General features: G+C 45.4%; 1 protein-coding gene across 1 annotated transcript in view; it reads right to left on the reverse strand.

Annotated features, from left to right (window-relative positions):
- Positions 1-23,426, reverse strand: part of RGS7BP (regulator of G protein signaling 7 binding protein) — a 223,787-nt gene that overhangs the window by 137,004 nt on the left and 63,357 nt on the right. The gene's annotated exons all lie outside the window — the stretch shown is intronic.

The raw sequence follows: 23,426 nt of genomic DNA on the forward strand, positions 1-23,426 counted from the left end.
AATCACTGCCTCTAATGTACGCAAATGTATCTCATGCACATTCATTAGAGAGATTCTGAAAATCCAGCTGGCTATGGGCACCAATGTTTTAGTGCATGGCATGCTAATTTTTGGGCCAGCTAAATGGCTTTAATGTGCCCACTAACTTTCAGTGCACAGGCTCCTTAATCTCCCTCTCTTCTTTTGCTAACATCGCCGTATATCTGTACGCTGATAACAAAGGAAAATTATAGCATTATTTCTACCCAAGAGACTGCTGCAACTCGGTTTCTGTTTTCTTGTACTTGCAAAGTGCTTTGGGATGTAGAGACCTTACATTAGGTATACATGAATCTAAATTCCTTTCCTTATAACCCTGCCCAGTTATGCAGTGCTCTAGAGACTGATATTTCCCAGCTGAAAGCACTGCTGGTAAACTCTGTTCTAGCAACCACCATGTTAGGAAGAGGAAATGACCGTAAATGTTAGTACTTCTTAGAATATTCTCTGTAGAGTAGGTAGGAGGAGGTAATTCCATTCCCTACAATGCAAGAGCACAACCCACTGCATCTCAAAGTGCAGTCCAGAAACTGAATATGATTTAGACAGAATAAATCTATCCAGTGCTGAACTGATCTAAGAACTTAAGAAATAAAATAGTACATGCTCCGGTTAGAAAAAAGCTAATTTATCATGCATTCTTCAGTCTGATTAGCATGTCTTCTAATTCATAAACACAGCTGTACACTGATTTGATCTTTCAGAATCTCAGTCACTTAAACACTTTCTCAAAAAAAACTAATTTATGTCACATGCACACATCAGAAGAACTGTAACTCAGATGAATGGACCCATTTCTGAATCTCATTAAGATGTTTTATGAAACTGAACACATTAATATCTGCAAGAGCTGCTCATTTTAATATTTATTTCATTTCTTTAAAATTTCTTCTATTCTGCTTTAGACCAAAGCGGCTCACAGTAAAACATTCATAAACTTAAGACTGATAAGACGGCACAACTACATCATCTACATAAAATGATATCAAATAACATCAAATATCTCGTTGGACTATATGACTGCCTTAAAATCTTACTTGCAATTAAAGATCAAAACAGTAATGACAAAAGTTGACACACTCTTAAAATAAATTCTTATTCATTAAATGCTAGCTGAAACAACCAGGTTTTAAGCCCTTTTTAAACTGGTTATAACAACTGTTGATCTCAGGGCTTCCAGCGTTTTGTTTCAAAGACTAGGTCCAGCAACAGATATAAAGGTAGATTTTTAAGAGGAGCGCGTGCACATCCATGTGTGTGCGGTTCCCGGCCTGCGCACATGAATGCGCTGATTTTATAACATGCGCACACCTGCGTATACATGTTATAAAATCCGATGGCTGCGCACATGTGCGGGGGGGGGGGGATTTTATAACCTACAAGCGGCGACACGATCGACCGGTCCCTAGTTCCCTAACCCTAATCCTATCCTTCCTCCCCGCCCTCTAAACCTACCCTAACTAGCCCCACATTTTTATTTTCATACTTACTTCCGCTGGAGCAGAATTAATCTCTGCATGCCAGCCAGCTGCCGGCACGTGCTGGTCCGCCCCCCCCCCCCCCCCCGGCCTGCCCCTTTCTTTGGGCCCAGCACTTCAGCGCATAACGGGGGTTACGTGCGTGGCCGGACTCTTTGTAAAATGCGTGCAGTGCGCGCAAGGCCCAGACACACATGTAACCCTCAATCTTATGCACGCGAGCCTTTTAAAATTTACTTGATAGCTCTTTCCCTTACTTCACCCAAAAGTGCTTGTGTAATGGTGGGGACAGGTAATTATCCTTTACGTGCTGAGGGGAGATTCCTAGATGGCACATAGAGGCGCAATCTAATGCCAAGCCAGGTCAAGTCACTACTGTCAATTATACAATGGAGTGTAGTAAGTACCTTGGACTGAATCCTGTAGTGTACTGGGAACCAGTGCAATTCACTCAAAATCATATTTATGCATGCCTGAAAGAATCCTAGCTGTAGAGTTCTGTAAGAGCTGGATAGGCTTGATGATGTTATCTGGAACCCCAAGAAAAAATGAGTTGCAATAATGTAGCCCTGCATAAATCATGGATTGTAACATTAATCTAAAATCATCCACTTCTAAATATGGAACTATTGAAGAGTTGATTATGTGATTATTTTACGGTGTCCTGATGTCCATTGTTCTTATCCTAACAGTCCCTTTGTCTCCATCTGGTAATCCGTCCCCTCTACCTCCCCCCCACCTCCCCCAACTGGCAAAATTGTAAAAAAAAAAAAAAAAGTCTCACATCAGGCAAGCAACTACAGCAGTGTGTGGGAAAGGCCAGGAGTCAGCAGGGCTGTGTGAAAGACAAGTAGCCAATGGGAAAGCTCTGTGGACAGTGAAGGAGAAAGCAAATTAGTTTCAGGAAGGGAAGGGGAGAATTAGGAGAAGCTCCTGTGCTGGTAACTGTAATGGATAGGAGAGGGATAGTCACTATCTGCAAGAGAACTTACAAGCAGCAGTGTTCACATGCGTGCAGCCAGCCTGAGCTCAGAGGAGACCAGCAGTGGACCTTAAGTGGACAATCCCAGCGAATGTGTAGGAGAATGCTGATATGGGAACAGGAAGTTGGGGAAGGGAGGCGGCTCTGCAAGCTAGGAAAGGATTGGCAGCCAGTACAAGAATTTTATGTGATACTGCTGCAGTACTTGCTGGGAGGGGAGACAAGGGGGGTGGAAGCACTTGCGAATTGAATACACGAGCGACAACACAACAGCAGAAGAGCGTGTGTGTGTGTGTGTGTGTGTGTGTCAGAAAGAGAGAAACCTGGTGCTTGGTATGGGGAGAGGTAAAAGAAGTTGTGGAGAAGGGAATTTGCTGCTGGTCAAAAAGGGGAAGGGGAAGAGGAAGAGACGGGTGGGAGAGAGTGAGATGGTACTGGGCAGAGGGGACCTGTACCATATTGCTGACCAGTGAAAAGGGCTCAGGGATATGTTGGTGGGCATAGTAAGAGGGGGAGTTGAAGAAACAGGTGCTGGGCACAGAGAGGCTTGCATACAGGGGGAAGAAAGAAGAAATGGGGTAGAGGGAGAAGGAGGGAGGGGCAGGGTAGCTCCATGGGTAATAAAATGATTATGGGGATAGGGAGCTACATCAAGAGATGGGGCAAGGAACCCACATAAATGGTAAGCTCTTTACAGAAGCGAATTATTGCACCTGAATTCTAAATATGCTATAATCTGTATGACCTGGTCAATCTTCTACATTATGGTGAACTGTATCTAAATTTATATTATATCAATAATTTGTAACATTGCATCTACATAAACATATACTAGCAACTCTACCCGTTCCACGCCCGGGCGGCGAGCCTTTTTATTGGCACATCTGCTCTTGTTTTGAGCAGAATTTCCCTAGAAATTCACTGTAAGAGTGTCCCTTTTGTTACGGTATGTGGACCCTTAGTCCGGAACGAAGGATGGTACTCACCGAGGAACAGCCCCGATGAACTCGCCTCCGGAAGGTGGTATGGAGAATGGCTCTGCCGCGAGGAGTTCCACAGAACAGCTAAGACCCCCCAGGGGGCTGGATAGTCTTGGAGCGTCAAGGCGTCCCCAAGGAGTGGTTACGAAAGACGGACCTACCCCTACAGGAGACCAGCAAGTTACAGTCCAGGGGTCCAAGCCAAAGTCTGAAGTTGGCAGCTAGGCGCGGAGCAGAAGTCCAGTCAAGAGGTCCGGGGCAGGCGGCAAGGTGCAGAGTCAAAGTCCAGGCAAGAGGTCCGGGGCTGGCGGCAAGGTGCAGAGTCAAAGTCCAGGCAAGAGGTCCAGGGCCGGCAGCAAGGTGCAAAGTCAAACGTCCAGGCCGAAGATCCAGGGCAGGCAGTGGGCAGGAGAAATCCAAAATCAATCCAAAGTCAAGCCAGAAGTCAGGAACACAAGCCAAGGGTCCGGGGCAGGCAGCGAGCAGGAGAATCCAACCAATCCGAAGTCAAGCCAGAAGTCAGGAACACAAGGGAAGCAAGGCAAGAAAACCACTAGACCTTGTTGCAAAGGCAACTTCCTGAACCCAGGGTGAGGTTTAAATCTTCCTGGTTGATGATGTCATCTTCCGGGGCCGGCCTGGCTTTTGCGCCGCTGTCCCTTTAAAGGGCGGAGCCTGCTGCGCTCTGCCCGATGCTGCCTGCAGGGACACTGGAGAATTCGCGTCGTGAGCCGTGCATGGTCTGCCTCGTCAGGGGGGTCCCCGAGCTGGCAAACCGATCGAGGTAGGGGGGCCTGGCCACGGGCCACCACAGCCAGGCGCCACAACACCTTCCACATACACACACCCTCATACAGGCTCCCTCACTCTCTGGCACATACACACACACCCCTTCATATAGGCTCCCTCTCTGAAACCCACACTCAAGCATCCCGCGCACTCCCCCTCTTACCAACCAAGCTGACTCTCGCACTCCCCCACACCCCCTCTCCTGTCTCACACACATATTCTCTCTCACCGGCATCCCCCTCCCCTCATATAGGCTCCCTATCTCTGAAACCCACACTCTATTCCCCCACCCACCCTCTCTTACCTCCCATGCTCTCTCTCACACCCTCCCCACCCCCCTCACTCTCACACACACATTTTCTCTCTCACTGCCATCCCCCCATGCTCTCTCTCATACCCTCCTGCTCTATCTCACCCTCCCCTCCCACATTCTCTCTCACCAGCATGCCGTGGGACCCGTGCTGTTCATGGCGAAGATGAAGGCCTGGCGCGCCGTTCGCGGCGAAGATGAAGGCCCGGTGCGCCATTCACGGCACACGGGGGCCTTCTATTTTCGCCTTGAGCAGAAAATAGCAGCGGAGACCCCGGCATGCTGCGAACGGAGCGCGTCCCGTGGCACACGCTCCGTTCGCAGCGAAGATGAAGGCCCGGGCGCGCCAATCGCGGCACACGGGGGCCTTCCCTTTTCGCCGCGAATGGCGCACTGGGCCTTCATCCTCGCCATGAATGGAGCATGTGCCGCGGGACGTGCTCCGTTCGTGGCATGCCAGGGTCTCCTCTGCTATATTCTGCCTGTCCCGCGATGGTCGCTGTCCTTCGTACCTGTTGTAGCTGGTGTTGTCACACGGCTGCTGTACGGCGTGTTTGAGCCATTATAGCGCCATCTATCGGTGGGCTGCGGAACATCCGCAAGCACTGACGGACACACTACCAAGCCTGATATATTTAAATATATATGTATATTCAAAATCATTTCTGCTAATTAAGAGGTCAATTTTAAAATGCGCGCATGTTTGCCCATACATGCACATATCGGTGCACGAGCAAGGATACCTGGAATTTTTTATTGTGCATGCAATTGCACGGGTATTTTTTAAAATGCACCAACCATGCATAAGTATGCTCCTAATTTTAAGAGGTTACTTGAACACAGCTAGCTTGTGTCTTCCATAGGACCTTGTCGGCTACTATGCACGTACATTAGCGAATTTCAAAACATACTCGTGCAAGGCACAGTCCCAGTTTTTGCAAGTAGTCCACCAGTTTGTCCAATTAATAGCAAGGTCTTTCAGTTCTTCGCCCTACACGCCCCCTAGTTGACTCGGATCCTTCACCCTGTTCTATAAGCCCTAAAATTTGAGATCTACAAACTTGCTCATCAGGAGCAGTGGTAAAGCGGGTATCTAGCGGATGTGCGCTGCGGTTTTCGGTTTTAAAATCCAGAGTTATAAGCGTTGTCTTGGCCCTGCCCCAGAACATCCATGCCCCACCCCGTATTCCTTATGTGTTCACGGGTACATACACGCGTAGTTTGCGGCTTTTTAAAATCTGCGTTGCTCGCGCATGGCTCACATACACATATATGTGGGTATTTTTGCAAGAGCCAAGCTTTTAAAATCAACCTGTATATAGGCAAATTCAATGCAAATGTTTGTCCTGCATTTTGTCCTTTTTTGGAGATGAGTGTCCTCCTTTTGGTGTACTCCAAGCTGGCTACCCTAGAATATACCCAGGTAGGCAGGGCTTCTAATATGCTTATTTCAGGGATGCTTGGATGACTGCACAAGTGTCTTCAATCCTCTATCAAGAAATACACTGGTAACAGTATATCAATTTAGGAGAGTATCCTGCCATACTGCTTGCAGAACAGAGGTTTGAAACCTGTTGCTGTGGATTTCTTTGTTTCAGTCTTATCTCTACCATTCTCTCTCATCTCACTGTGTCCTTGTCACAAGTCAGTGATGAGGTGTGCAGCAAAATGTACAGATTCATAGGAATCTGACAGAAGCTGTGGTGTGAATGCTTTTACTACGGACCCCTGGAACTGGGCTCAGACTACTGGCTCATTCTACACAGATCATCTTAGCTAGGATGTGAACTGGTGACCTAAAGGTGAAAATCTCTATACTTGTATGCCCATTTTTCTGGGTCATCCAATTCACACCTCCCTATCACTGACAACTGTGAGGACTTTCTTGAGCATGTCGGTAAGCTTCACTCTCCATTTTCTGTAAATCACAAGTACCTCTTAAAGACATATTTTCAAAGAGTTGTTAAATTGTACTTTCTACCCCTGCCTCCACAGAGAAATTTCCTGTATTTCCTTTTTCAAAATTATTTTCATTTCATTTATTTATATAACAGCATCAGGCTTCCAAGAAGGCTGGGGGTGACCTGCATGAAAGGACAATGGTTAAAACCCAAACTTCAGTGATCATGGAGTGGTTGGAATTTTTTGGACAACAGCCTCGCTAATTTCGGTGGCTCTGGGGATTATTACAAAACTTGGTAATACAACTTGGAAAGCGGTCCTGAGTATTAGATTAAGCATTGGTCTTGTAAGAATCGAATTTCATCAGCAGTGTTAGTGAACACCTTTAAAAGATTGTGAGCACTCTTGGGACCTCCATGGAGGGAAGTGGGGGGTAAAGGGTTGGGAGCTTTGTTTCCTGCAGCTGTGTGAGTGTGTTCAACTGCCCATAGCTTACAGGCCCCATCATACACAGCCCACAACAGAAATGAAGTAGAAGGAAAGACATGCAGATCTAGACATTGTAGGCCCCTCCACAGCAGCAGCAAGAGAGGAGGAGGAGAAAAGACCTACAGGGACATCAGAAGCCCATAGCAGCATTCTCAAAGGGGAGAGTCCACCTTCCCTCCCCCCTCCAAAAATGGCGCAGTGAGCTTTCAATGTCACTTTCTGTGTGGAGCTGGGGTATTTGGTCTTCCCTCCTGCTCTCAGGAACACAAGCTGTTAACACCACGGAGGTAACATGGAAGCACAAGGCGGCATTTTCAAAAACATGACGTAGAGGAGAGGACTGGGCTCCGGCACTTAAAGGGAAAAGAAAAAAAAACTGTGTCAGATGTGCTCTGTGGTTTAAAAATAGCTGGTACCATATTCCCTCTTCAAAACGGCAGAAACGGAGTCCAGGCTTAAAGGAACGATATGCACAGAAAAAGGCACGATTCATACAGCCACTGTTCATAGCTATAGGGCAGGTGGGTTTGAGGGGGAGGAACAGATGGAAGGATTTGAGAAAGTCAGACTGCTTGGAGTTTGAGAAAAGAGAGAAACATCTATGGGAGTTGAGGGTTAGAATCAGATGAGCAGAGATTTGAGTGGGCAATCAGCTAAGGGGAGGATATCAGCTAAAGGGGGGGAAGGGGATTGGCTGAGAAAGAGTTTAAACACCAAACTGGGGGAAAATAGGGGATGAGAAAGTGAGCAATGGGTGCTAGGGTCCATCCATGGAGAAGGAGAGAGATAAGAGAGGGATTAGTAGGACTGGGTACTGAGAGATGTGATTGGCTAGGGCAGTATTCTTCATTGTAAGACTCACAAACCAGTGGAAGCTCTCACAGTCCTCAAGTACAATTCCCAATGCGATCATTGGCTTTTTTGTTTTTTTAAGGTTGTGTTAGCCTGTGCAGGCTGAATCAAAGTGCATCTTATTGGCCCAGGTGAGCTGAAAGGAGCAGGAGAAAGCAGTATTATTGGCCAGCACCACAGCGGGTTGAGAACCAGGGAAGCCAGGGTTCAGATCCTGCTGACACTTCTTGTGACACTGAGCAAATCACTTTCCACTCCACTGCCTCAAGAACCAACTTACGTGCCGATACAGTACAGTGCGCTCCGTTTGCGCTAGCGTTACCCCTTATTCAATAAGGGGCCAAAAACGTGCGTCCAATCCCCCGAACCTAATAGCGCCCGCAACATACAAATGCATGTTGATGGCCCTATCAGGTATGCGCGCGAGATACAGAAAGTAAAATGTGCAGCCAAGCCACACATTTTACTTTCAGAAATTAGCGCCTACCCAAAGGTAGGTGCTAATTTCTTCGGGCACCGGGAAAGTGCATAGAAAAGCAGTAAAAACTGCTTTTCTGTGCACCCTCTGACTTAATATCATGGCGATATTAAGTCGGAGGTCCCAAAAGTTACCAAAAGTAAAAAAAAAAAAAAATTGAAGTTGGCCAGCAGCTCGCGGGTCGAAAACCGGACGCCTCCTTTTACCTGTTTTTACCGCCGGGCCTAATTTGCATACTGAATCGCGTGCACAGGAGAGTGGCCTGTGCGCGCACCGGGAGAGCAGGCATTTGCCCGCTCTCCCGCGGACTTTACTGTATTGGCCCGTTAGACTGTAAGCTTCCTGGGGCAGGGACTTACCAAATGTACCAGAGTTTGTAAAGCGTTTTGAATTTGGAAAAGTGAGTAATTAAATATGAAATCCAAATCTCCGCTCCAAAAAAGCTAACAGTGCAAGCTGCTATCCCATTCTCCTCTTTTGGCATCTGAGTTAAGGCAGTAGAACAGCAGCAGGTCTGTAATGAGTTTTCTTCAGCTTTCAAGTATTTACTGGAATGCTGCAGCTTTCATAAGAGACTGTTGTCCTTTAATAATTGAAGACCGTGCCTTAAAGTTAAACATTGTGACTTTCTAAAGAAGTATATTTATTAAAGTTAAATAGGAGTTTGATCTGACTGCAGATCTGCCCATGATTAAAAAACTCTGAAACTGCTAAACAATGTTTTATAGTTTTGTATGAAAGAGAGACTGGTGAAAAAGGGTGGTGAGTTGAGAGAAAGACTGGTGGTGACAGGGTATGGAGGAGAGATACAGAAATGAGTGGGAGAGTTTAGGGTATTTGAGAGACAGAGTGGGGGAGACAGAATGTCATAGGTCTCAACTGGTCAGTACTATCACTGGATTTGAATTTTTGTTTATACATTTGATTACGTGCCTTCCCAAACCTGAGTTTAAGGCAAATTACATTTCAGGAACTGTGGATCTTTCCCTGCCCTATAGGGATTACAATTTAATGGCCTTGTTTACTAAGCAATTTTCCCATAGACACAGAATGAGAGAAAACCTTTAGTAAATAAGGTCCCTAAGTTTGTACATTGGTCTGCATCCTAACTCTAGCTTCACTGGATCCAAAGTGTCCACTGCTTGAAAATTAGTGAAGACCCCTGAGCTTAGAGGGATGTATGCAGTTTTCTTGGTGGTACTGCATGTTTGTCTTGATTAGATTGAAAGTTCTGAAGAGGAGGGCCAGTTTCTTATGTGAATCTGTGCAGTGCTGCATATGTCTAGTAGTGATAGTAGTAGTAGTAGTAGTAATAGGATGTCAGAAAGAGGCTTGGCAAAGCTGGAAAAATTCGGGATGGTACTGCCAGGGCACCTCAAATTTGTCACCTGGTGCCTGCCTACAGGAGAGACATTGTGGGTGGCAGGCAAGAGAGGAGCCAAACGTGTCTCAAGAAAGAGCCACTCTCAGGCATCTGGTTCCAGGCTGTCAAAGAACTGCTATTTGGCAAGCCAGTAGCCAGGTCTGGATCGGCAAAAGGCCACTGCAATCAGGCAAGCAGGAGAGAAGTCAGGTCCAGGCCAGCAAAGAGCTGCTGCTCTGGAAGGCAACAGAAGAGACGTTGAAAGAGACAGAAAAGAAAGAGGCAGAGAAGAAAGACTAGCTATGTACATCATTGACTAGCCTTAAGAGTTATCCTGTCTTCATCAGGTCAATGAAGAAGCAATGCAGAGTTACACAGGGTTCAAATAGTACAGAGTTACAAAGGAATTACCCCTAGATTTATCAAAATGCTATATTTATAGCAGAAATAGCACCCGTGATAATTTCCAAGCTACCACATCACACAGGCAATTCTGTATGAGAGAGAATGTCTCTGTAGAGAAATCAATGTCACTATTTAAACCACTGTAAGAGGGGGCACTTTTATCTCGGTGTGGAGTTTGGGGGGGGGGTAGGTTTTGGGGGGGGGGTTACATACACAGTAGGAGCTACGAACAGCAAAGTTGATATCACTGAAGATTTTCTATTGTTTGAATCGAAAGGTGCAAGAGGAGTTGATTTGTACAATGCTCTCTCTCTCACATCATGTGCGATAAAAACCTTTTCCCCGCTAATGCGGCACAACATACAGAAAAAAGATGAGGTTATTTCTGGCATTAAAATCCATATTGCTGTGCGTTACTCTTTCACATTTGACGTTAGGAGCTGCTCATTACCATTAACTCCGCCCAAACTCCTCCTATTTGCATAGCAAATGTTGCATTACATACTATCGCTCATTGCACTACTTAACGCGTGCGTTACTGCTTGCGTTAAGGCCTTAATGCGAAATGATAAATGACCCTGTTAGACTGTCTGCATATGGCACTTATAGCTCAGTAAGAGGAAGGAGAGATGGGAAGATATGCTATTCTTTTCTATAATGTGTTATTTTGGGGTAGATTTTCAAACGTACGCGCGCTACCGAGCGCGCACACATGTACGCCCGATTTTATAACATGCGCGCACATGTTATAAAATCGAGGGTTGGCGCGCGCAAGGGGGTGCACACTAGTGCATCTTGCGCGCGCCAACGCCCCCAGCCTTCCCCCGTTCCCTCCCCCCTAAACTAACCTTCCCACCCCCTTCCCCTAACCCAGGGGTCGGGAACCTTTTTGCTGAGAGAGCCATGAACGCCACATATTTTAAAATGTAATTCCGTGAGAGCCATACTAACTACAACCCCTCACCCTCCTGACTCCCCCAAGACCTACCAAATTCATTTACTATAACCCCCTAACTCTCCTGATGCCCCCAAGACCTGCCAAATTAATTTACTACAACCCCCCATCCTCCTAAACCCACCCCCCCAAGACCTGCCAAAAGTCCCTGGTGATCCAGCGGGGGTCCAGGGCTCGCAGACAAATCTTTAATAAAAAAGTAAAAATCTAACAAAACCCCCCACCCTCCTGATGCTCCCCAAGACCTCCAAAATTAATTTACTACAACCCCCACCCTCCTGACCCCCCCAAGACCTGCCAAAAGTCCCTGGTGGTCCAGCAGGGGTCCGGGAGCGATCTCCTGGACTTGGGCTGTCGGCTGCCAGTAGTCAAAATGGCGTCGACGGCCCTTTGCCCTTACTATGTCACAGGGGCTACCGCCGCCATTGGTCGACCCCAGTGACATAGTGAGGGCAAAGGGCCGTCGGCGCCATTTTGACTACTGGCAGCTGACAGCCCAAGTCCAGGAGATCGCTCCCGGACCGTTCCTGGACCCCCGCTGGACCACCAGGGACTTTTGGCAGGTCTTGGGGGGGTCAGGAGGGTGGGGGTTGTAGTAAATTAATTTTGGAGGTCTTGGGGGGCGTCAGGAGGGTGGGGGATTTTGTTAGATTTTTACTTTTTTATTAAAGATTTGCCTGCGAGCCAGATGCAGCCATCAAAAGAGCCATATCTGGCTCCCGAGCCATAGGTTCCTGACCCCTGCCCTAACCTATCCCCCCTAGCCCTATCCTAAACCCCCCCCCCCCCCAAATTTTAATTTACCTTCTGCGCCTGCCTCGGGGCAGGCGCAGGTTGCACGCGATCCCCTGGCACAGCGGCAAATGGCCACTGTGCCAGAGGCCTCTGGCCCCACCCCTGCCCCGCCCCTTTTGTAAAGCCCTGGGTCTTAGACGCGTCCCAGGGCTTTACGCGCATCGCCAGACCTTTATAAAATAGGCCCGGCGTGCTTAGGGCTTTTAAAATCCGGCCCTATGAAGATTTATTTTTGTCCTTAATTTTTGGCTGGTTTCACTGATATAGTATCCTTCACATTTTTTTCTTTGGATCATGTATGCTATATTCATAAGGGAGCATATTTGGGGTAGATATTCAAAAGCCATGTAGACAGACAACTCAAAATGTAACTATCTAAATGGCTAACCAGGCATATTCAGCCACTTATTCAGCTATAATTTAGCCAGATAAAAAAGGGGCGTTTCAGCGACATTCCGGGGAGGGGGTTCAGTTATCTAGCTAACTTAGCCAAATATCACCAAGTTAACCAGATAACTTTAGACCTTATATTGCCAGATAACTGGCCACTTATCCAGAAGTCTTTAAAAGATACCAGTCCCAGAAGTATCTATTCATCTGCTGCCCCCCATCTCCTGGGCTCCTATCTTTGCACTATGGGCTTTGCACAGGCAGTACCAGCTGCCATACTGGTCCCAACACAACAAGGGAGCAAGCAGCTATGGCTGGAAGGCAGTCCTCCTTTCATCATGGTTCCAACCTTTTCTCCTCCAGATGCATGCAGACAACTTGCAGCAATATGAGACTCCTGTGCTGTTATGTGCCATCACCACTGTGCATAACCCTTCAATCTCAGCACAGGAATACTGGTTTCCAGCCAAGAGCTATGCACAGATGCAGCGTCAGCGTGACACTTGGAAATAGGGGGAAAAATAGGTGGTCTCTTCACTAATGCCCGGTCAGGCCCATGGCCAGCAATTTGCACAATGATCTAGTACACCAGAGGGACTGAATCAATGCCAGTCTTGTTGTCGCTACTCCAAAATCATGGCACTTTAGGCAACCATCAGCCCCAAATGAGGGGATTTAAGGCAGAAGATATAAGTTGAGAGCTGAGGAGGGGGGCACACAGGTGGTGGAAATGAGGGAATAGGGATTAGGTGAAATAGCCTGAGGAAACACTGAGAAAAGAGGGATACATTTGAGGACTGTGGAGAGAGTGAGAAGGAAAGATGGTAGGTAGCTGAAGTGAAAAGAGGGAGATTGAAGACTAGAGAATAAGAAGGGGAAAGGAGTGACATCTAGTTTGAAGTGGATAGAGGCAGAAAAGAGAGTAATAAACAAAAGAGAAGAAAGGGAAAGATCAATATTACCGACCGGAAGAGGAGAAAACGTGGATAAAAGTCAGCCAGATGATATAGAAAGCATTTGACAAAGTACCTCAAGAAAGCCTCTTCAGGAAATTAAAAATCATGGGATAGGAGGCAATGTTCTCTTGTGGATTCAGAACTGGTTAAAAGACAGAAAACAGAGAGTAGGCTAAATGGTCAATTTCCTCATTGGAGAAAGGTGACTAGTGGAGCACCCCAGGGATCTGTAGTGGGACCACCGCTGTTTAACATATGTATAAACGACGTAGAGACGGGAATAACGAGTGAAATGGTCAAATTTGCCGAGTATACAAAATTATTCAAAGTTGTTAATCACAAGAGAACTGTGAGAAATTAAGAGGGCCTTGCAAGCCTGGGAGACTGGGCTTCCAAATGGAAGATGGCACTTAATGTCAACAAGTGAAAAGTGATGCACAAAGCTGAATTTTAAAAGCCTGACCTACACCGAAATTAGGGGCCGAAACATGTCGAGTGGATTTTAAAAGCCACCCGGATACATGCGTACATGCTGTTGTGTGCACAAATGAAAAGTTTCAAGAAGGGGGTGGGGCATAGGCATGGTCTGGGAGGTGCCTGGGAGTTCCGGGATTTTAACTTGAAATTAGTACACAAGTACTTATGCGCAATGGTGCTTGTTGGAGTCCCCACCACATACCTTTATTTCTGTTATAGATGTGTAAGTGAGAAAACAAAAACAAAAAACTGGCAGATCGGCGGAGTTTTAAAGGTCGAGGCTAACAGCGGGAAAGAAAGACTATTAAACTAGGGAGGTTTGGAAGTCCTATCACATAACTGGGTGAACTGGGAAAACTGGCAATGGCGTCGGCGCGCATGCCTTTTATGTGGTAAAAGCGGTATTTGCATGCACAGGCGCACGTCCACTTACAATTGAGTGCACATGTGTATGTGGTGGGGCTATTTTATAACACAAGTGCTTGAAAACCATTATTAACATGGCTTGGGGAAATCCACTGCTTGTCCCTGGGATAAGGAACATGGAATCTACTGAACTTAGGAATCCTGCCAGATACTTGTGACCCAGATCTGCCACTGTTGGAAACAAGATGATTGGCTTGATGGACCTTTGGTCTGACCTAGCATGGTAAAACTTATGTTCTTAAGACAGGAGAAAGAGGAAACAGAAAATAGATATGAGAATATGGAAGTTAAGAAAAGACAGACAAAAGGAAGGAAGAAAGGAGACTGAGACCAGTGCAATTAGAAAAATAAAATGCCAACAAAGCTAGAAAAAAAATATATTTTTTTCAGTTTAGAATAATCTAAACATAGAAAGTAAAAGTAGATAGGGAGCACAAAGCCCACCTCATCTTACCTGTCCATTAGAGCTTCAGCGAGTCTACCCAATCTTAAGGTTTACCCTCACATCCTTTCCTTTGCAACTAAGGATCTTCTCTGCTTATCCTGGCTTTCTTGAATTCTGTTGCTGTTTTAGTTAACAGCATCTCCACTAAGTAGCTGCTCCATATGTCCTCCACTCTAATTGTGTTGATATTTCCTTATGCTCCTTCTTTGTCATTTAAGCCTGCCTTCAAAATGTTTTAAGAATAAAATAAGTACCATGCCCAGCAGATCTTAATGGGGAGATCCTGTCCATATTGCTCATTCCTACAAAACAGAGGTGGCAATCCCCACTTATACCTGGCTAAGAGTTGTTATTCGACATTCCCTGTAGAAACTAATCCAAACCTTTTTTAAATCCAGCTATGAAATATTACCAGTCTTTAACCATACCTTATTGCAACATATTTCACAGTTTAATTGTGAAGACTGAAAGAAACACTTTGTTTTGTTTTAAATCTGCTACTAGATAGTCTCACGGAGTTCCCGTAGGCTTAATACTATATTAAAGAGTATATTTATAAACCTTAAAGGTGAATTTTCAAATGTTGTGCACTTTGGGGCAGATTTTAAAAGTCCTGCGTGCGCCGAGCCTAGTTTGCATAGGCCTGGCGTCGTGCGCAAGCCCCGGGACACGCATATGTCCTGGGGCTTTGAAAAAGGGGCAGGAAGGGGATGTGGATGGGGCACAGGTCCGGGGGCAGGACTGAGGCCTTCGGCACAGTGGCCATGCCGGGGGATTGTGTGCTGGCAGCTGGCCGGCAGGCGGAAGTTACAAAATAAAGGTAGGGGGGGGATTTAGGTAGGGAAGTTGGGGGGAGCGGAAGGAAAAGTTCCCTCGGAGCGGCCTCGGAGGGAACGGGGAAAGCCATCGGGGCTCCCCTAGGGCTCGGCGCGCGCAAGGTGCACAAGTGTGCACCCCCTTGCGCGTGCCGATCCCGGATTTTATAATATGCGCGCAACTGCGTGCGCATGTTCTAAAATCGGGCGTAGATTTGTGCGCTCCGGGTTGCGCATACAAATCTATGCCCGCGCGTAGCTATTAAAATCCGGCCCAAATAAATAGTATTTGCACACATAACATAGCACATACCCGAATATATGCTATTTTGAAAACTGTGACATGCATGCATAAATCAGGGTCTATGAGTAAATTTGTATGTGCAAAACAGGGGCATGCCAGGAGCGTTCCGGGGAGAGGCTAACATTGACCTAAGTTGCTATCTTACAACCTTTCAAAGTGACATGAGTAAGTCTAGAGTATATATTTACACCTGGTCATTATCTGGTCATTAAACATGAAACAAATACTAGGTGGATAGATTCTGGGTGAAATGGTGGGACTTCAGGCTGAACAGCCAGGAGAGTCTTCAAGAGCTGCAGATGAACAGGTCAAACCAGTAGACTAACTGGTAAAAGTGGTTATTTCATTGCTGCTCGCATGTTACAAAATCCCAACTCACATGTTTAAAAGTCGACGTACTGGGGGGTAAATGCATCTTATAATAGGGCCAATTTTAAAAGGGCATACGAGCGTCCATGTGCACGCGGTTCCTGTCGCTGCGCGCATGTTATAAAATCCGATACCCACGCGCACTTGCATGCCCAATTTTATATCAGCGCGCACATGTGCAGGCGGGTGGCAACTCGCGCACACACAAGGGGGAACATTTTTTAACAAATGCGCGCCGACGCAAGTAGGCCCTTCCCAAGTTCCCTCCCAGTCTGCTCCAATAAAGGAGCGGACTGGGAGGGAACTTCCCTAACCCCCTAGCTAACCTTCCTCCCTTTTCCTCTTTCCACCCTAAACCCCTCCAAATGTATTTTCTTTATTTTAGAACTTACCTGCTCTCACGAGCAGCAGTAAGTTCCATGTGCCGGCCGGCTGCCAGCGCGTGCTTCACCGGGGCAGAGCCATTAGGCATACAGATATGCTGTCCGACAAGAAAACAGCATGTTAGAAGTGAATATAACATCACAAACGTGAGTATTATACAATGTACACGATTGAGATGGGGCCGGAATTTTAAAATTTAGATTTGTTTTAACACAGCTCTGCTAGTCCTTGAGGAAGACGGCTTTCGTCGAAACACTGGCAGTGTCGGGCAGATGGCCCCATTTTTCACAGAAGTCGAAAAAATAAAATTCAAGATGGTGGCATCCTACATAGAAACAAGATAAGTGTGCTGTGTTTCCTGGTTAAGAACAAGCGGATTGGGGTGACCGTATGGGAGAGAGTGGTTTTCAGACAATTTATTCATTGTTTAAGATATACTCAACAAGTTAACCTTTTATGGTATAAAAATTCAAAACTAACAAAGAGACTTTTCATTGGGAGCACTTACAATTCACTATTAATATAAATTAAAAATGGTATACATGAATATTTAAGCCATCATAAGCTCATATGAGTGATACCAGACACTAGTGTACATTCTAGTTAATGTGTAATTCTACAAACAGCCAGGCTTTTGATTTTGGAACAGAAGTATTAACAAAATTGATGTCAAAAACATAATAAGTTGCTAAATGCATCTGATCGTGACAGTTTCTATAAAAGCTTGTACCAACAGTATAGAGACTTCCAGTACACAGGGAATGAGAAAATAAGAGCTGGTACTATTAAGTCATTTAATGAAATAATTACATATGTTCTTCAAGATGAGCAATTTAATATTTTAGCTATTCTAATGAATATCTGTGCTACATTTCAAGCATTCAGTGCCAACTATGAACATGGGTTTAGCTTAATGATTATTATCAAGATTAAGCCAAGAGACAGGCTGTGATGAGTGGCATGGGAGTGAGCCCTTAGTGCTCTGGCATAGTTGACGTGACAGGCTGCATAAGACAAGATGATGAGACGCTGAGGCAACACACATCTAAGGCACAAGATATGACAGGAAAACCCGTTGCTGAGGCAAGTGGAGGGCACGCGGCTGGGCCTTATATACCCAGCCATGTGATGTCATTAAGAGGTGCCAGCAGCTCGTATTCATATCGTAGGGCCTTTAAGTGGCAGTACGCCGCTCATGCATGCTCCTTGGGATGACCCGTTGGGAACAGGAAGTAGCATCATGGTGGCCTGTAAGCTGCACCGGAAGTTGTGGGGCATTTTGGGGGTGAGCAATACGGGTTGGGCGAATCCTATAAGCGGCAAACATAACACAGGTTAAAAGTTGACAAGCAGATTAGATATAAATGTTACATAGTGTCAGGGCAAAGTATGGAGCACTGACATAGTAAGAAGAAAAACCTTGGGCAGTTTTCAAAGGGAAAATGAAAAGACCATGGGGAAAAGTATCCAAGGACTTTGCAACTACCCATAAGCATTTGAAAATTGTCCCTATGAGGCTAATTTTCAAAGGAACTTCTGCAGGTAAAACAGTGTTTTACGTGCAACAATAGCCTTTTACAAAATTACCCACCCAGCATGTGGGTAAATCTATGGGACAGATTTTCAAAGCCCTACGCGCGTAAATTTATTTATTTATTTATTTATTTAACAACTTTTAATATACCGACGTTCGTATGGCACATCTAAGGCGCGTAGGGGGGTTACGCGCGCCGGGCATATTTTCAAAAGGCCTGGCGGCACGCGTAAAGTCCCAGGACGCATATAAGTCCCGGGACTTGAAAAAAGGGGTGGGGCGTGGGCGGGATGGGGCCGGAGCCTCCAGCACAGCGGCCATTTGCTGCTGTGCCTGGGATTGCGGGCCGGGCATCAGCCAGCACGCGCAACCTATGCCTGGGGGGCAAGTTAGGTAGGGGAAGGGAAGGGAAGGGAAAGTGGGGGGGGCGGAAGGAAAGTTCCCTCCAAGGGAACAGGGAAAGCCAGCAGGGCTCCCCAAGGGCTCGGCGCGTACAAGGTGCACTACTGTGCACCCCCTTGCACGCATCGACCCCGGATTTTATATCATGTGCGTGGCTGCGCGCGCATGTTATAAAATCGGGTGTACATTTATGAGCGCCGGGTTGCGCGCACAAATATACGCCCGCGTGTAGGTATTAAAATCCAGCCCTATGTGCGTATGTCACGTTTGCATGAGAGATCAGTTGAACTGAAAAGGCGTTCTTGAGACATTGATGGGGAGGGGTTTGGATTCATGTGCATACTTTAAAATTTAAAAAATTATCTGTATACATTTTAAATAAAATTTATTCAGGGGGTAATATTCAAAAAGATTTACATGCATAAAACTGGATTTAACATTTTTTTTTTCTTTCTCTTTATTAGTTTTCAAAGCTATTATTTCAAGAAATCTTGATACACAAAAAATTGTGAATAATTTACACAGAAAAGTCAAACAAGGAAAATATAATAAAAAAGAAAAACAGAAAAAGTATAATCTTAACTTTAGACCTCATAAAGGGGCAGACTTAATCAGGAAACAAAAAAAGGACATTTTTACTGCAAGATAATATTTAAAAGAACCCAATTTTTTCTGTTAGGAACTGGTACCCAAAATAGACTGAGATGGATTTCTATTTTAGAGAAAGCTTTCCAATTGTTCTGGTTCAAAAAAAGGCAAATGTAGCACCAGCGAACTTAATCAAACACCTACAAGGAAATTTTAAATCAAAGGTTGGGCAGGAATTAATTTCTGAGCGTAAATTGTGTGGATTGGCCGCACATTTTTTTTCAGTATCCTGGGTGAATAACAAATAATCTCAGCAACATACATTTGGGTGTGATGAGCGCTTTTAGTTGTTTTTTTTTGGGGGGGGGAGGGAGATGGATACGCGTTTTCGACATGCTACACCCCTTACTGTTCTTAGGAAGCATAATCAACAGATGATCCAAATCATATCTCTCTTTCTTTGGCTGCCCACCTCTGATTTCATCATTACTACAGTGAGCTGATGCCTAAACAGGTTTGATATGCATGATATATATTATGTAATAATATTGATATGATATTTATTATGTATTAGTGGACTGTTATGCAATTTTATGTTTATCAGTATTTTGTAAATCGCTTTGAGTTTCTCATAGATATGATTAATAAGGCCCGGATTTTAAAGGGTTTACGCGCGTGAAAAGGCCTTATGCGCGCCAGGCCAATTTTCGAAGGCCCGGTCACGCGTATAAATCCCAGGGACCCGCGTAAGTCCCGGGGCCGAAGAAAAGGGACGGGGTGGGGGCCACTGTGCTGGGGGATCGCGTGCTGGCAGGGTGCCAGCGCACGCTACTTGCGCCTGCCCCGAGGCAGGCACAAAAGATAGGACAAGAGTTTGGGGGTGGGGTTAGGATAGGGCTAGGGGGCAGGAAGGTTAGGGAAAGGGGTAGGATGGTCAGGCTAGGGGATAGGGAAGTTCCCTCCCAGTCCGCTCCTAAATTGGAGTGGACTGGGAGGGAACTGGAGAAGGCCACGGGCGTCGGCGTGCACAAGTTGCACTAATGTGCACCCCCTTATGCATGCATGTTATAAAATTGGGCGTCCATGTGTGCACGCCGGGTAGCTCGCACATATGGACGCTTGCGCACATTCTTGTAAAATCTACCCCTAAGTGTATATAAATTTTTAAAAATGACAAGGGCCAGAAGAGACAGAACACAATCTGAACTGAACATATCTAAAGCTGTGATTAACTACAAAAAGAAATATATCAACTGATTAGAAAATGTACTTCTAGTATACATGTCAACAGTAATATAGAGGTATTTTAAAATCTCTGAAGTTGAATAAAGTGAGATGGAAATGACATTCATAATATTTTAAATCCATGAAAATGGTTCCATTCAAGATTGAAATGTTGGCCTGTCTAAAAGTCCTAGAGTAATTTTGCACATTTTTATGACAGTAGCACTTTAACAATTTTCTCATTGTGGATGTACATATCTACACCCGTTTGGGTCTGCAGACCTACGCACACTGCATTTGCCCATTTTAAAATTGAGCATAAATGTTGGCCTCGCCCCAGAATGCTCCTGACCCGCCCCCCAAACCACTCCTTTTTTTATGCACTCTTTTGTGCATGCACGCACAAAGAAGCATGCATTTTTCCGGTTTTAAAATAAGAGATGCTCATGCTCGGTCAATATACTCATGTATATGGGCCTTTAAACACAAGCAATTCTTTTAAAATTCACCCCTAATTGCACTTAACACGTGTAAATTCTATTAGCAATCGAAAAGCATATATTGTAGCAATTTTTAAAAGTCTATTTACATGGGCACCAGAGAAACCTTTACAATACCTTAAAGGACTGATCCCAGCTGTCTGGTCCTAGCCCACCTTAAAAGGGCCTTCTGGGTACAGGGCTTCTCCCCTGAGGCTGACTCTAGCTTAGGCTCAGTGGACAGCAGACAAAGAGAACTGACCTATTGCTATGTTTCAGAGTATTGCTGAGGTAGTAGCTTCTGAGTTCACTCTGAATGTATACAATAAAAGTTTTGCAAGAGAAGGCTGGAGGGAGGACTGTACAGCTGGAAAAGATGGTGAATCAGCCCCCAGAAAGGCAAGAACAGGTCCAGTGGATGGCAAGAGAAGAATACTAAACACCTGTGAATAGATTCACGGTAAACGTGACACAGATTCAAGGGAGCTTGCGATTTGGTCTGGTGGTATGGATTTCCAGGGTGGGACAGGAATCCCATGCACTCCACAAACAGGAGAGCAGCAGTGCCTTACAATGACTAAGCCATTCCCCAAGGGTGGAGCAATACAGAAAGCCGCGGGGCTAAAGCCAGAGTGAGAGGAAAGTGCTGAGGCACAGAGAGATGCCATAAGCCTAGATAACCAGCAGGAGGAAACGTCAGATCGGATTCGGGAAAATCAGGCCACTAACCATCAGCAAATGGAAAATACTGAGAAATCCAGAAATGAGGAGAAAATAGAGATCTTGGGGGTCCATACTGGAGAGGACAAGCTGCAACTTCAGACTTGTGAACTGGACATTGCAAGGAATATGACTCTGGGGATAACCAGGCTGGGTTGCCCAGAGAATCAAGTGAAAAGTTAAATGTAAGACATTGATAAGACAGATTAAGAGAGAATTTGAAAAAAAGTTGACCATAGAGGCAAAAACTCACAATAAAACTTTGTAAAATATATCCAAAGCAGAAAGCCTGCAAAGGAGTCAAGAGATCAAGAGGTTAAAGGGCACTGAGAGAAGATAAGGCCATCACGGAAAGATTAAACAATTTCTTTGCATCAGTGTTTACTGACGAGGATGCTGGAGAGATACCCATTCCAAAGAAATTTTTCACGGGTGATGATTCAGATCAACTGAACCTAATCACGGTGAACCTGGAAGATGTGGTAGGCCTGATTGACAAACTGAAGAGTAGTAAATCACCTGGACTGGATGTTATACACTCCAGGGTTCTGAAAGAACTGAAAAAATGAAATTTCAGACCTATTTCAATTAAGTTGTAACCTATCATTATAATTATCTGATGTACCTGAAAGATTGGAAGATGGCCAATGTAACCCCTATATTTAACATAGAAACATAGAAATGATGGCAGAAGAAGACCAAACGGCCCATCCAGTCTGCCCAGCAAGCTTTCACACTTTTTTTTTTCTCATACTTATCTGTTACTCTTGGCCCTTAGTAACCTTTTGGTTCTATTTCCATTCTACCCCTGCCATTAATGTAGACAGCAGTGATGGAACTGCATCTAAGTGAAATAGCTTAATTAGTTAGGGGTATTAACCGCCGCAATAAGCAAGCTACACCCATCCTTATTTGTTTGCCCAGACTATTTAATTCAGTCCTTGGTTGTTGTCTGTATAGATCCCCTTTTCTTCATTCCCCCCTGCAGTTGAAGCCGAGAGCTATGCTGGATATGCGTGAAGTATCAGACTTTCTCCCCTGTCTGTGAGTCCAGGGGTGATCTGGGAAACTATAGACCGGGGAGCCTGACTTCAGTGCCAGGAAAAATCGTGGAAACTATTATAAAGAATAAAATCACAAAACATTTAGATAGACATGGTTTGATGGGACAAAGTAAGCATGGCTTTACCCTAGGCAGGTCTTGCCTCACAAATCTGTTTCACTTTTTTGAAGATTAAACATGTGGATAAAGTTAAACTAGTAGATGTGGTGTATTTGGATTTTCAGAAGGCATTCAACAAAGTCCCGCATGAGATGCTTCTAAGAGAACTAAAAATTCATGGAATAGGAGGCAATATCCTTTTGTGGATTGCAAGTTGGTTAAAAGACAGGAAACAGAGAGTAGGAATAAATGGTCAGTTTTCACAGTGGAAAATGGTACAACAGTGGAATGCCTCAGGGATCTGTACTTGGACCGGTGCTTTTGAATATATTTATAAATGATCTGGAAAGGGGTACGACAAGTGAGGTGATAAAATTTGTGGATGACACAAAATTAAGCAGAGTAGTTAAATCTCAAGCGGATTGTGATTAATGTGGGCATGCAGGACCTCACTCGCTCGCAACCACCCCCTTACAATCCAATAATCACAGACACATTTCATTGTGGGTAAAACAAGGCCGCAGCTTTAATCATTCAGTGGTCCGAGCTTATATCCACACATTAACACAAACAACTAGGACTTTGGTATTGCCCACCCCCCACCAGACTATCCGCCACCTTCCGGCAGGATAGCCTAACCAGCCTCTCTGTTACACTCTTTGGCCCCAACACGCCAGGTTCCGACTCCCGCCACACTCTCCTGCAAGGAGCCAACCCAGGTGTACTCCCGCCTCCAACTTGCAAGGAGTCTGGCCAAGCAGCCCCCGCCTCATCCGGCAAGGAGCCACACCCCGACAACAGCCCTCAGTTGTCAACCACCGTCGGCTTTACCAAAATCCAAATAACTTGAACAACAAAATTGAACAGTTATGGCTCGGACCAACCGCCCCCGCTGCGACAAATCCCCCAAACAAAACCGCAATTCCCCAACAAC

This window comes from Rhinatrema bivittatum, chromosome 1, assembly GCF_901001135.1.
Source record: "Rhinatrema bivittatum chromosome 1, aRhiBiv1.1, whole genome shotgun sequence".
Classification (NCBI taxonomy): Eukaryota; Metazoa; Chordata; class Amphibia; order Gymnophiona; family Rhinatrematidae; genus Rhinatrema; species Rhinatrema bivittatum.